Here is a 12,202-nt window from a genome sequence, read left to right on the forward strand (position 1 = left end):
GGAAATAAATGCAACAGATCAAATCTTAAGGTGATGCTGACGCAATGCAATTTTCAAGCGAAAGTAAAACTATAGAACATGATATATGTTTTAGTATGTTTTTAACATTACATAATTTGAAGTTTACGTAAGTTTTAAGTAATTGCATACACTTTCGTTTACTTTTCTTATAAACAAAAGTGCTACGATTCTTTCTCGCTATTACCTCGGTTGCAATGGCTGCCAAAAGTCCCGTTTCAAACACGCTCGAATGAGCATTAATAAGTTCCTTATTATAATATAATATGATGAAATAGTAAATATAAATTAAATAGTCGGAGCAAGAAGAAGACATATACTGTCTTATTGCCGAGCCGTTATTAGACGAGACGTTAACATTATTGCCGTTAGTTAATATTAATTTTTGAAAATTAACAATCACACAAAAATTTTGAAAAAAAAAAAAAAATTCCACGCAGATGAACAATACCATAAATGATTTATTTTGTTCCGAAATAAAAGTCAGATCATCATGACAAGTATAAGAGAGTATTCATCACGTTTTAAGTTTAGTTATTTTAGTTTTTGATCTTGTTTTTAAAAAAATATTTAAAATCAAAGTTTTTTTTTAATAAAAAACGTTTACATTCTCTTTTGAATTTTTCTAAAGAGAAGTTTATAAAAATTTTATTTTGAAAAAAAATTTACGTAGAAATGGTCCACGATACGTAGAAATGGTCCACCCCAGTGGGCACAGTACGTTTTTAAAACGTTCTTTGGACGTTTTTATTAGGTTTAAACCTTATAAAAACGTCTAAAAAACGTTTTAAAAACGTACCGTGCCCACAGGGACGATACGTAGAAATGGTCCAAGATATTGAATTTAAAGCGAGCTGAGTTTTAATAAGATCTTGGAATTACAAGTATATCATTTGAAATATTTGTGGATTTTTTATGAGAAATTTGGGCAAAGTAAGAGTAAAAGAAATTAGGAGATAAACCATGTTTTGGTTTAAACATGATAGATATTAGGACCATGTTTTGGTTTAAACATGAGCAGCATAACTTGGTATATAAATTTTTTAACTTCTCGGCAATTTAGTAATTTTTTGTGGTAATTTTTAGTATTCTGGTAATTTGGTAATTCGGTAATTTGGTAATTTGGTAATTTGATAATTTTTTAACTTCTTTATGTAATTGCTTATAAATATTGCGTGCTTTAAGTTCATTTAAAAGCAATTCTCCGTTAACAGTTCTGCTAATGCCAAATATTATCATGCATGTTTTTGTTAGCAATAGATTTTTTTAAGTCTTTCTTAGTTGGTACTTCTCCATGCAATATTGCAAAAGGAAAGATAACTATGAATAAATGGAAAAAAAATATTTTTTAAAAACTCAATATTTAGAAATGGTTTAATTCTATATTTTTAAATATTACTTCAAAACTACTCCAAGAAGTCGTACCATCAATATTTACAAGAACAGCCAGCCATTTTAAATTGTTTTTCCTTTGTTTAGTTCAATTAATGCTTTGCCATCAAAATGCACTATGCACGGAGGATTCATTTACTACTTGTTAAACATCTTTTTTTGCCATCATGCATGCATTATGATTAGCATGTTTCATTTTTCTAGATGCTGTAGGCTGGCTGTATCTTAAATTTGTTTGATCAATATATGATTGAGTTCAAATTGCACTTTTAACTTTGTGCAAAATTCTTGGAGAAATATCATTTATGGAACCCATAAGATTTAAATCATCAGCAAAAACAAAATTTTAAACTATTCACTAGATTCTTCTAAACTAATTACCAGGTACTTTTAAACTAATCACCAGGTTCTTTTAAGCTAATTACCCGGATCAAAATTAGAATCACACGAGGATTCGACATCCTCCTGACAATGTTGGGCACAAATGGTAGTCAAATTACTTTTGAAGCTGTATTTATCGAGAGTACATTAGGTATCCCAGTTAATAATAAACTCAAATGGTCAGAACAGATTACTCAAGGTACTCTTAAAGCAAACTCTGTACTTAGTATACTAAAAAGAGCTTTTAAAAAATGAAATCCAAGTATGTTTTTTGAGCTTTATACAGCGTATGTGTGGCCAACATTGGAGGACTGTGCAACAGCACCGTACTCCAATTTGAAGACGTCCAATATTGTCTGACAGACGTCTTGGCGTCCGTCTGGTTGTGTACGGACAGCATCCGGACATGTTTTGCATTTAGTTGCGTGTAACACTTTTAAAAATCCGACAAAACCTACCTCTTTATTGTTATTACAACAACAGAATTAGACTTGTTGGTTTAATAATGACGGAGCGGTGATCAAGGCTATGAAACTCATGAACAAACATTTTTAGAAATTAGGTAAATTACCGGTTTTACTGACCCTAACGTATGCACCAAAAAAAAAATACTGCCTACTTTTACTAGGACAAGAAACTTGAAAGTGCATATAGTTTTTAAATGCTAAAATAATATTAAATTAAACTAAACGCCTGTCAACGAATAAAAACTTAGTATAGGACAGTAAAGAAAAACTTAAAAACCCATTGCCGTCACATTTATGGTTGGGTTTCTTATAGCTTTTGCGTTTTTACATAACAATTAACTCTTACAACCTTTTGCATCATGCTTTAAAGTTACCAATCTCAAACACTTTTATAAGTGTTTGAGATTGGTAAAGAGTTGCCCTAAAATAGAAAAAATTGTAAGTTTTCAAAAAAAAACTGTAACACATTAATTAAATTGCAAGTTAAGTAAAACTTTGTTTTTTAAAATAAGGCTTAATGAGTATGTCCAAAACGTCCTGAAGACGTCCGTTTTGGACCAGGAGACGTGTTAATTAGACGAAGGGGGGACGTCCAAGAGACTTGTCAATTTAAATGCATTTCGTCCGTCCAAAGGGACAAAATATGCATTAGATAAAATACTATTTATCTTTTGATCATGATCATCATCGTGATGATGATCATCACCATCATCATGATTATCATTGTGATCATAATAATGATCATCATCATCGTCATCATCATCATCAGTAGGGTTGGGAATACCGGGATCCTGGGATCCCGAAATCCCGGGATTCCCCGGTTTTTAACAATCCCAAAATCCCGGGATTTTGGGATTGTTAACTCGAAATTCTTGATTCTAAATTTCGAAATTCTTGCAGTTATGTTTTTGAATAATTGGATTAAACATGTTATAACAATTGAAATTGGATTGTAATTACATTCTTAAAAATTTTTGGTGCTTAGTCGCATTTATTCAAGTTTCTGACAATTTTTATCTCGAATAGACGTTATCTGTTTGTGACTATTTTAAAGTACAAGTTTTAATAAAAAATAAAATTGCTGGTTTTTTGAACAATAAATTTTCTAAAATTATAATGGCTTTGTACATGGAATATGACAAAAATAGTAATTCTGCTGTTTGGAAACATTTTTTAAGAGAAGAAAAAGGGCAAACAGCAATGTGTAAGTCTACTGACTGCATAAAAAATTTAAAAATTGGAGGTGGTTCAACGAAAGGTCTCCATACGCACTTTCAGTCCATAAAATTAACCTCACACCAACTACTATTTCAGTAAACACACGAGATGAACCACCAATAAAACAAAACAAAACGTTAACCAATTATTTTCCGATATTGGAGCGAGAAGAAAAATCACTTCCTGCTACACTTGCACGATTAACAGCCATTGATGGGATTTCGTTCAACGTGATATGCCGTTCTAGTGATATACGTGCAGGTCTTAGAGCTACAGGATTCAAAAGTTTACCCACAACAGTCAACACTGTGCATAAAATGGCTGTAGATTACAGCAAAAAAATAAGGAGTTTTTTTATTACTGAAATAGCTAGCAAAAAAAAACCTGAATTCGGTGTAGGAGAGAGATTTTCTTTATCTTTTGATGAATGGACATCATTGCGTAACCGTTGCTACATGAATATTAATTTACATGCACAAAATTGTCAGTTCTGGAGCCTAGGCTTAATTCGTATAACGGGATCAATGTTTACAAATAAGTGTATTGAGCTATTAGAATAAAAGCTCGCACAACATGGACTTGATTTAAGAAAAGAAATTGTTGGTATTATGACTGACGGAGCAAGTGTGATGAAAAAAGTCGGGAGAATATTACCTGTAAATCAACAGTTATGTTTTGCCCATGGTGTGCAACTGGCCCTTATTGAAGTACTATATCAAAAGCAGGATATAGAAAGAGAAATAGATCAGCAATTCGACGAAGACGAACAATCAGATATTGAAGACGATTTTTCAGAGAATAACTCTTGCGAGGATGATGATTTTTCTGACAACGATAAACTGGTTGATTTTGATGCTAGTCATAATTGGCATCGAGGAAACGAATTTGATGTTACTGAGGTAAATTGTGGTCCAGTGATCAAAAAGGTACGAAAAGTAATAGTAATGTTTAGACGATCACCAAAAAAAAACGATATCTTGCAGAAGTATGTTGCGGCTGAATTTGGGAAACAAATAGCTCTAATTAAAGACTGCAAGACAAGATGGAATAGTCTTTTGTCAATGCTTCAACGCGTCTATTTATTAAAAAATTGTATACAAAAGGCATTAATAGACATAAGTCTACCGGAAGGTGAATCTTTGGCTTTATCTAATATTGAGCTTAAAACTGTATCTACTATCATTAATGTGCTACTTCCAGTAAAAGCAACAGTTGAGGCCCTTTGCCGTCGGGATGCTAATTTATTTACAACCGATGTTGCCATAACTTTTGATCGATGAAAATTCAAAAGGAAATGGTATTGTTTGAAAATGGAGGAACACGTGGTGATTTTTTGCAAAGAGCGTATGATTTTTTAATGACTATTAAGCCTACCAGTGTCGAATCAGAACGTGCTTTTTCTGCCGGACGGACTTTTTGCAACAAAAATAAGAAGTCGTCTGGGGGATGAAACTTTGGATGTGCTCTGCTTCCTCAAAACGTATTTTAAGAATAATCAAAAATAATTGCATACGTATATTATATTTACAAAAACAACGTCTTTATAATTTAATAATTAAGTATGTATAATATTAACAAACCAAAGAACTTCCTTGAAATTTGTAAGTTTTTTCTAAACATACTTTAAATGTATTATTAATTTCCTTAAAATTTTTCTAAAATAATATGTTAAAATCTTTCAAAAACAGGTACTTCAAAATCCCGGGATCCCGTGAATAGGTAAATGTAATCCCGAAATCCCGGGATTTTAGATATATCTCGGGATTACAAACCCCAATCATCAGGCTTTAGCCTTCCGCTTTTATGCTATTTCTCTAATATAAATAATCTAGAGAATTTTCTTTCTTAACTAAAGCTCATTCATACAATATGTAAGGCACTCTCTTCAAGTTTTCTTACTTTTACCACTACCATTTTCTATTGAAGCTGCTACCTCTCTACATGCTGATACCTAAATTACTTTAATCGTTTCTAACAAACCTTGTTCGATACAACTTTTTTTCTAATCTTTCTGAGATTATGCCTCCTTTTCTTGTCTTGCTAGAGTCACACCACACATCCATCTGATCATCTTCTCTTTTGACAAATACAACACCATATAAATACCAAAGTTTATATAACAATGAAAGAATATTGTATGCCAGCATCTAAATAAATAGCAAACATATGTGTTTATATTCATAATATGTATGCATAAAGTGCATCTTGGAAGATTTTATTCCTTCTGAAATAAAAGTTTAGAAGCTTTTGTTACTTCTCTTTAATTTTAATTAAGCATCATTCTACTCCACATTTTTCAACATCTTGAGCAGTTGCTTTATTAAACAATAATCATTTTTTTCATCTTTTTTCAACTACAGCTCTCTTAAGAACAAATGTCCTTTTATTATTGCAAGAAGCCAATGCAAAAAAGCCTTGTCTGATGTTAAGCTCTAATATTCTCATTTTACTAAATCTTGTATCTTATCTCAGATGTTAGGTTCTAGAGACTTTTGGTTAGTCTTCAACAATGTCATTAACTAAAGTGAGTCTAACATTAACTAAAGTGAGTCTAATTCATGGGTCTGATCTTTTTACTTCTTTCCAGAATAAAGCAGAGTTATTTGCAAAGAAATCTTACTCTAATTTGACTCTTTAGTATAATGGTCATACTCTTCCTGAGAGTTAAACAGATTAACTCATTGTTAAACATCGAAATCACTCTGGCTTTCAATGCCAAAGTCAAGTCTAAAATAAACACTTCTACAGTTTGTGCTGCAAAATTGATTTCCGTCATAGTCTTAAAAAAGTGTTCTCCAGAACTCTCTTCAATTTTTGCTTAATTTTTAAAAAGTGCCAAATAAGTGGCTCCAGTTTTTCAAACCTCTAGAAAACTCTTTGACCTCTACAACTATCCTATGATTAGTCTTCACTCTGTTGTTAGTTTCTTTATATAAAGGTTTTGAGGTTATTAAATTGTTTTTTTCTAACTGCAGTAGTAAAAAAAATTTTTGAAGGCCTACCGCCTTCTTTATTTCAAGAAACTTTAAGGGTGCCACAAGGTTCTATATTTGCTCCTGTATTGTTTCTTATCTACAACAACGATCTTCATGAAATCTAAAGTGGCTCAATTTGCTGACTACTCAACTTTATACTCTTGTCTTGACTAATAATCTTCACTTTTTATTTGCTTAGAACAAGCAGCCGATTTTAAATCTAATCTCTCTTCTGTAACAGCCAAAGGCTAGCAGTGGCTTATGGAATTAAATTCTAAACTTAAAATCCACAATTTTTGTTAGATAACAAAACTCATTTATTTATTGCAAAAAAATATCACAATATTTTTGGCATTCCTATATTGACGAATAACAGCTCTCTTACTCTCAGACAAAGTCTAAAAGCACATGTTAAATGTAATAAGACATGCTTTATCTGCAAAGCTTGAGCCACTCTCCCACTTTTGTAAGGTTGCATTTCTTTCTTTTTTCTACAAATACAATCATGGTAAATGCTCAAACGAGCTATCATCTCTATAACGATAAATCAAAACTCATTCTTGCTTGGCTTCTTATTCAACAAGTTGCATCCTTTTACTATATCTGTTTCATTCATGCTAAAAAAACTTTTATTAATCAAGTTTTTTTCCTTGAACATCAAAAAAACCATATAACTTTTACCCACCTTCATGTTTTCCTTTTATTATATATATTATACTTTTAAGTCTTCAGTTATAGGTTTCCTAGTATTTAAACTTATTATCTATTTGAAACTAGCTCATAACTTAATAGTGGTGCTTGCAACATTGTTGGAAATGAATTAGAGTTTAAAAATATATAAATATATGCCAGTATTTAATAATTAGTAAATGTAACTATAAAATTTTGACATATTAAGTATTAAAATTTTTTTTCTAGCCCCGGCTATAAACCCCTGCTAAATTTTTATAATTTTGCCGGGGCCGGATTTACAAAAAGTCTTTTAGCCGGGGCGTTAGTCACTTCCTAGCCCAATTTCGAATAGCTCTTTCGAGCCACCAATATTAAAATCATTTATATATATATATATATATATATATATATATATATATATATATATATATATATATATATATATATATATATATATATATATATATATATATACAGTAGTGGCCAAAAAATTAAGGCAGGCTACGTTGTTTAAACTTTTTTAACTTATTTTTTATTTATGGCATTATTACCTTGGATACAAATAACTTTTTTATTATATTTTAATTTTTGAAAATATTATGATTTATTTTACACCGTCAGGTTGCCATAGTTGTGATATTATGGGTAAAAAGCGTGATATTAATAACTTTGTTAAAGGTAAAAAAAATGCACTATTTTCGGAGGGCTATTCTCAAAGTAGTATAGTAAAACAATTAAAAATATCAAGATGTCTCGTGCAAAATGCTCTACGTGTGTTCAAGACTATTCAAATCGCAAAAATTATGGTAGAAAATGTGTGAGTACATCACGAGAAGACCATTTTTTAAAGAATGTTGTTAATAGTGGGCTCCACACAACGTCTGTAAGGTTATCACAACTTGCTATTGAAAGGGGACTTACTATTAGTTCGAGAACAATTAGAAGAAGGTTGTGTGGTCTAGTTGCAAGAAGACCAGCTAAAAAATCTTTATTAACTCCATCTCAATTTCAAGTTTGGATTAAATTTTGTAAGAGTTTAAAAGACAAGACACCGGAATGGTGGGAACGCGTAATGTTTACAGACAAAAGTACGTTTCAACAGATTAGAAGCACGGGCTATAATTATGTTAGAAGACCTGTGGGAGAACGCCTGAATCCAAAGTACACCATAAAAACAGTAAAACATCCTCCTTTAGTCATGGTATGGGGAGCAATCACAGCGCAAGACCGATGCGGGTCGCACATCTTTAAAAAAGGTGAAAAAGTCAATGCACAAAAGTATCTAAGTGTATCGAAAGATAAAGTGAAACTGCACACGGAAATTACTAAAACCAGCATTTTCCAGCAAGATTCAGCACCTTGTCATGACAGCTAAAACAGTTAAGAAGTGGTTTACTGATGATAAAATTAAATTATTATCTAATTGACCCTCAAGTTTACCCGATTTTAATGTTATCGAGAACTGCTGGAATATAATGAAGCAGAAAGTTGCAGCACATTAGCCAAAATCTGAAGAACATCTTCAAAAAGTTAAAGAAGTGTGGACTAATGAAATCACTCGAGAGTTTTGTAAAACATTAGTACATAGAATCCCAGAAAGAATACAAGCTGTGCTTGATAATAAGGGACATCCGACAAAGTATTGAATTACAACATTCAAGTCATTTAAACTGTACTATTGCTATAATTTGGTGCTATAACTATTATTTTATTGAATATTAACAACTTTTGATAATTTTTATCTATTTTTTTTCATTTTTTTAACATTTTCTATTGTGTTTATTCAATAAAAAATTTACACTACAAACTTTGAGTTATTTTTAATGATGTGCCTTAATTTTTTGGTCACTACTGTATATATATATATATATATATATATATATATATATATATATATATATATATATATATATATATATATATATATATATATATATATATATATATATATATATATATATACACATTTATGTGTATATCCTTCCTCAAGTTTTTTGAAGGATCCCAAAACGCTTCTAAGAACAAAAAAAATAAAAATTTTTTTTTATAAAAATATATAATTAACTACTTATTTACATAATCAAATTGTACATAAAATTGCATATTTTTAAATATGTTTATACAGTTTTCATACCATTTATATTATTTACATACATCTACTTTTCATTTACAAATTTTTGATTTGTGTTACCAATTTAACTATATTAAGTTACTAAGCCAAAGAGTTATTTTACTTAATTTTAGGGAGGCCGATAATACTAATTAGTTTTAGTAACACCAGCAATTATTAATACTAATTAGTATTCGAGTTAGGAGCACTGATTTGCATGAATAATTAGAAGTAATGGCTGAAGAAAATTAAAAATGTTTCTTGCTAAATTTAGAAGTTAAAAACCTTACTGTGTTTTAAACCACAGTAAGCTTTTTAGCATTAAGAAATGGACTCCAGTTTCTTCAGCCATTATTCATTTAAAAATTACTATGTGCCGTAAATCTTACGGACCAGAAATAAATATTGAAATTACATACCTAAAATAAATTAATTTCCACCAAGGGTCGATTATAGCTATTTATAGCCATTTTCTATTTAAGAAATGTTATAAAAACATTTCATTCAAAATTTGCTTACTAATTCACTATAAAAATAAAAAAAAAGTACTTAAAAGGGGTTGATCGAAAAATTGTATTTTTTAAAAGGTAAGACTCTTTTACTGGCATTAACCGTTCTTAGCTTGTGGTAACGTTTATCAACACTGCATTTATTAAGATTGTTGTTGCAAAAAGCCTCTTTTTGTGAAAAGAAAATTGCAATGAAAATAAAGAAATATTCAGGGAATTCAGATATCTACAAAAAGTATGCGTAACCTTTTAAAACTAAATTAGAAATTAAAAATGTACGAAAAAATGTTTAGATGGGGGCAATAATATCTGATATATTATGCAAAATATTTTTAAATAGGATGTAAAAATACCTTACAACTATCTAAGCTTAAGTAAGTTTACAACTATGTAAGGTATTATTGCTCCCATCTAAATAGTTTTTTTTTAGTTTCTAATTTAGTTTACGAAGGTCATTTCTTTCGAATAAAAAAACCCATCAAATGTCCAAAAACAAATTTTCACCCAAGTTCTAGCTTATAAAATTTAAACCATTTAATACATGATGATGAATATATATGGCGAATATAGTTATATAAAAAACTGCCCTCTAAAAAACTGTTATAGAATGTTAAAATAAAGAACAAAATAAAAAAAAAAAGACTATTTAGGTTTCTCCTTTCATGCATTAAAATAATCTGAAAATGTTTACCCTTACCACTAAACACCCAACTCTTAGATTTCTCAAAATAGTAATGTCAACAACATAAAAGTTTGTTCACCACTATCAATCAGAGATGCGAATAAGGGTTTCTCAAACGGGATCCCGGGAATTAAAGTGGCAGCGGGATTTCCCGGGATATCACTGTTATATCCCGGAACATAATTAATTTTTAATTTTACGTATGATAACTGTTTGAACTAATTCGACCCAAAATAAGAAAAATATTATTGCATTTAGTTGCATTTTTATGTGTTCATATCTTATATTAAAACCTAGCACAACAAGAAATGTTATTAAAACTATCTTAAATAGTGTCCGGACTTTGTCGAATAAAATTTCGGTTTACGAGAAATTTCGAGAAATTTTCGATAAAAACTGAAAAATTCGGAAACGATAAATTATAATTTTTCGTTTCCGAGTTTTTTCGTAACGTCGGAATTAGTGTCCGGACTTTGCCGAACAAAATTTCGGTTTACGAGAAATTTCGAGAAACTTTGGCATTGTTGGCATTGTGGCAAAATGGCATTGTCGGCATTGGCAGTGATGGCATTGTGGCAAAATCAAGAACCACACAATATTAGGCAAATCTATTTTATAATTAAATATACCCCAGATCGGAAAAAGTTTGAGCGATAAAGTTGAGTCATTTTTTCTGATAAAATATACATCGGATCTAAAAAAATTGTTTATTGCATGAAGTAAAAAGTTTTACTATTTTTTAAGATATATGAAAATAAACTTTTTTCTGGTATAATATAACCAGAGAAAAAACCATTGTTTAGATCTAATTAAAACAAATTCAAATTTAAAATAAATATTTTCTTTCAGCCAACAAAAGCCATCTCTGCAGAGAGAGTTTGATGCTTACCAAGCAATGCCTCAAGCACCAGATAGGCATAAGGTGGATCCATTACAATGGTGGAAAGCAAACAAAGGACATCTGCCTCTACTGGCAGAATTGGCTAGAGAATGGCTTTGTGTCCCAGCAGCTTCAAGCAGTGGTGAAAGGCTCTTTTCACAGAGTGAAAACATCATCAGTTCAAAAAGGCAGAACTTGGATCCTTCCACCTCCAAGAAATTAACCCTCATCAAGGTCAACTACGAGTTGGTGGTTAAAAAAATTAAGGTCAAACTGTTGAATGATGAGGAGAGAGAAGAGGCCGGCGCAATGATGGAAGAGGAAGTCGAAGAGAAGGAGGATAGCCCCAAACCACCAGAAGCATCATCAACCCCAAAGCCTCTAAAGAGAAATAAAACATCAGAACAAGGTTCACAACAGAAAAAAAGAAGAGTGTCCATTAGACCAGAGGATTTGTTCCAAACCCAGCCAAAAGCTAGAGAAAGTCAAAGCTCAAATGCAGAGTTCCTCTAAGTGATATAAAAGATTAAAAAAGTGATAAATAAGTTGAATTTTAGGTCCACTGATTAATTATTACAATAAATAAAGTTGTTTTATCATAAAATATTTTTTTTATTTTTGTAAAAAGCTGTGGAATTAAAAACTAACAATTAGAGCTGTTAATTTATGCCTTAGACTTTTTATATCCTATAAGCTAATTACTTCAAAAATGTTGTGGATCAAAGTAAAAAAAATTCGACAAAAAATAATAAACTTACAATTTTTTGACAAAGTTTGATTGCCGAAACATTACGAACACTCTCGAAAAATTCGATAAATTTCCGACTTTCGAGAAAGATTTTTTTTCTCGAAACAGATTTTTACCATAAGTCGGAATAAAATTTTTATTCCGTTCCGT

This window comes from Hydra vulgaris, chromosome 03 (genome assembly GCF_038396675.1).
Source record: "Hydra vulgaris chromosome 03, alternate assembly HydraT2T_AEP".
In the NCBI taxonomy this organism is placed as follows: domain Eukaryota; kingdom Metazoa; phylum Cnidaria; class Hydrozoa; order Anthoathecata; family Hydridae; genus Hydra; species Hydra vulgaris.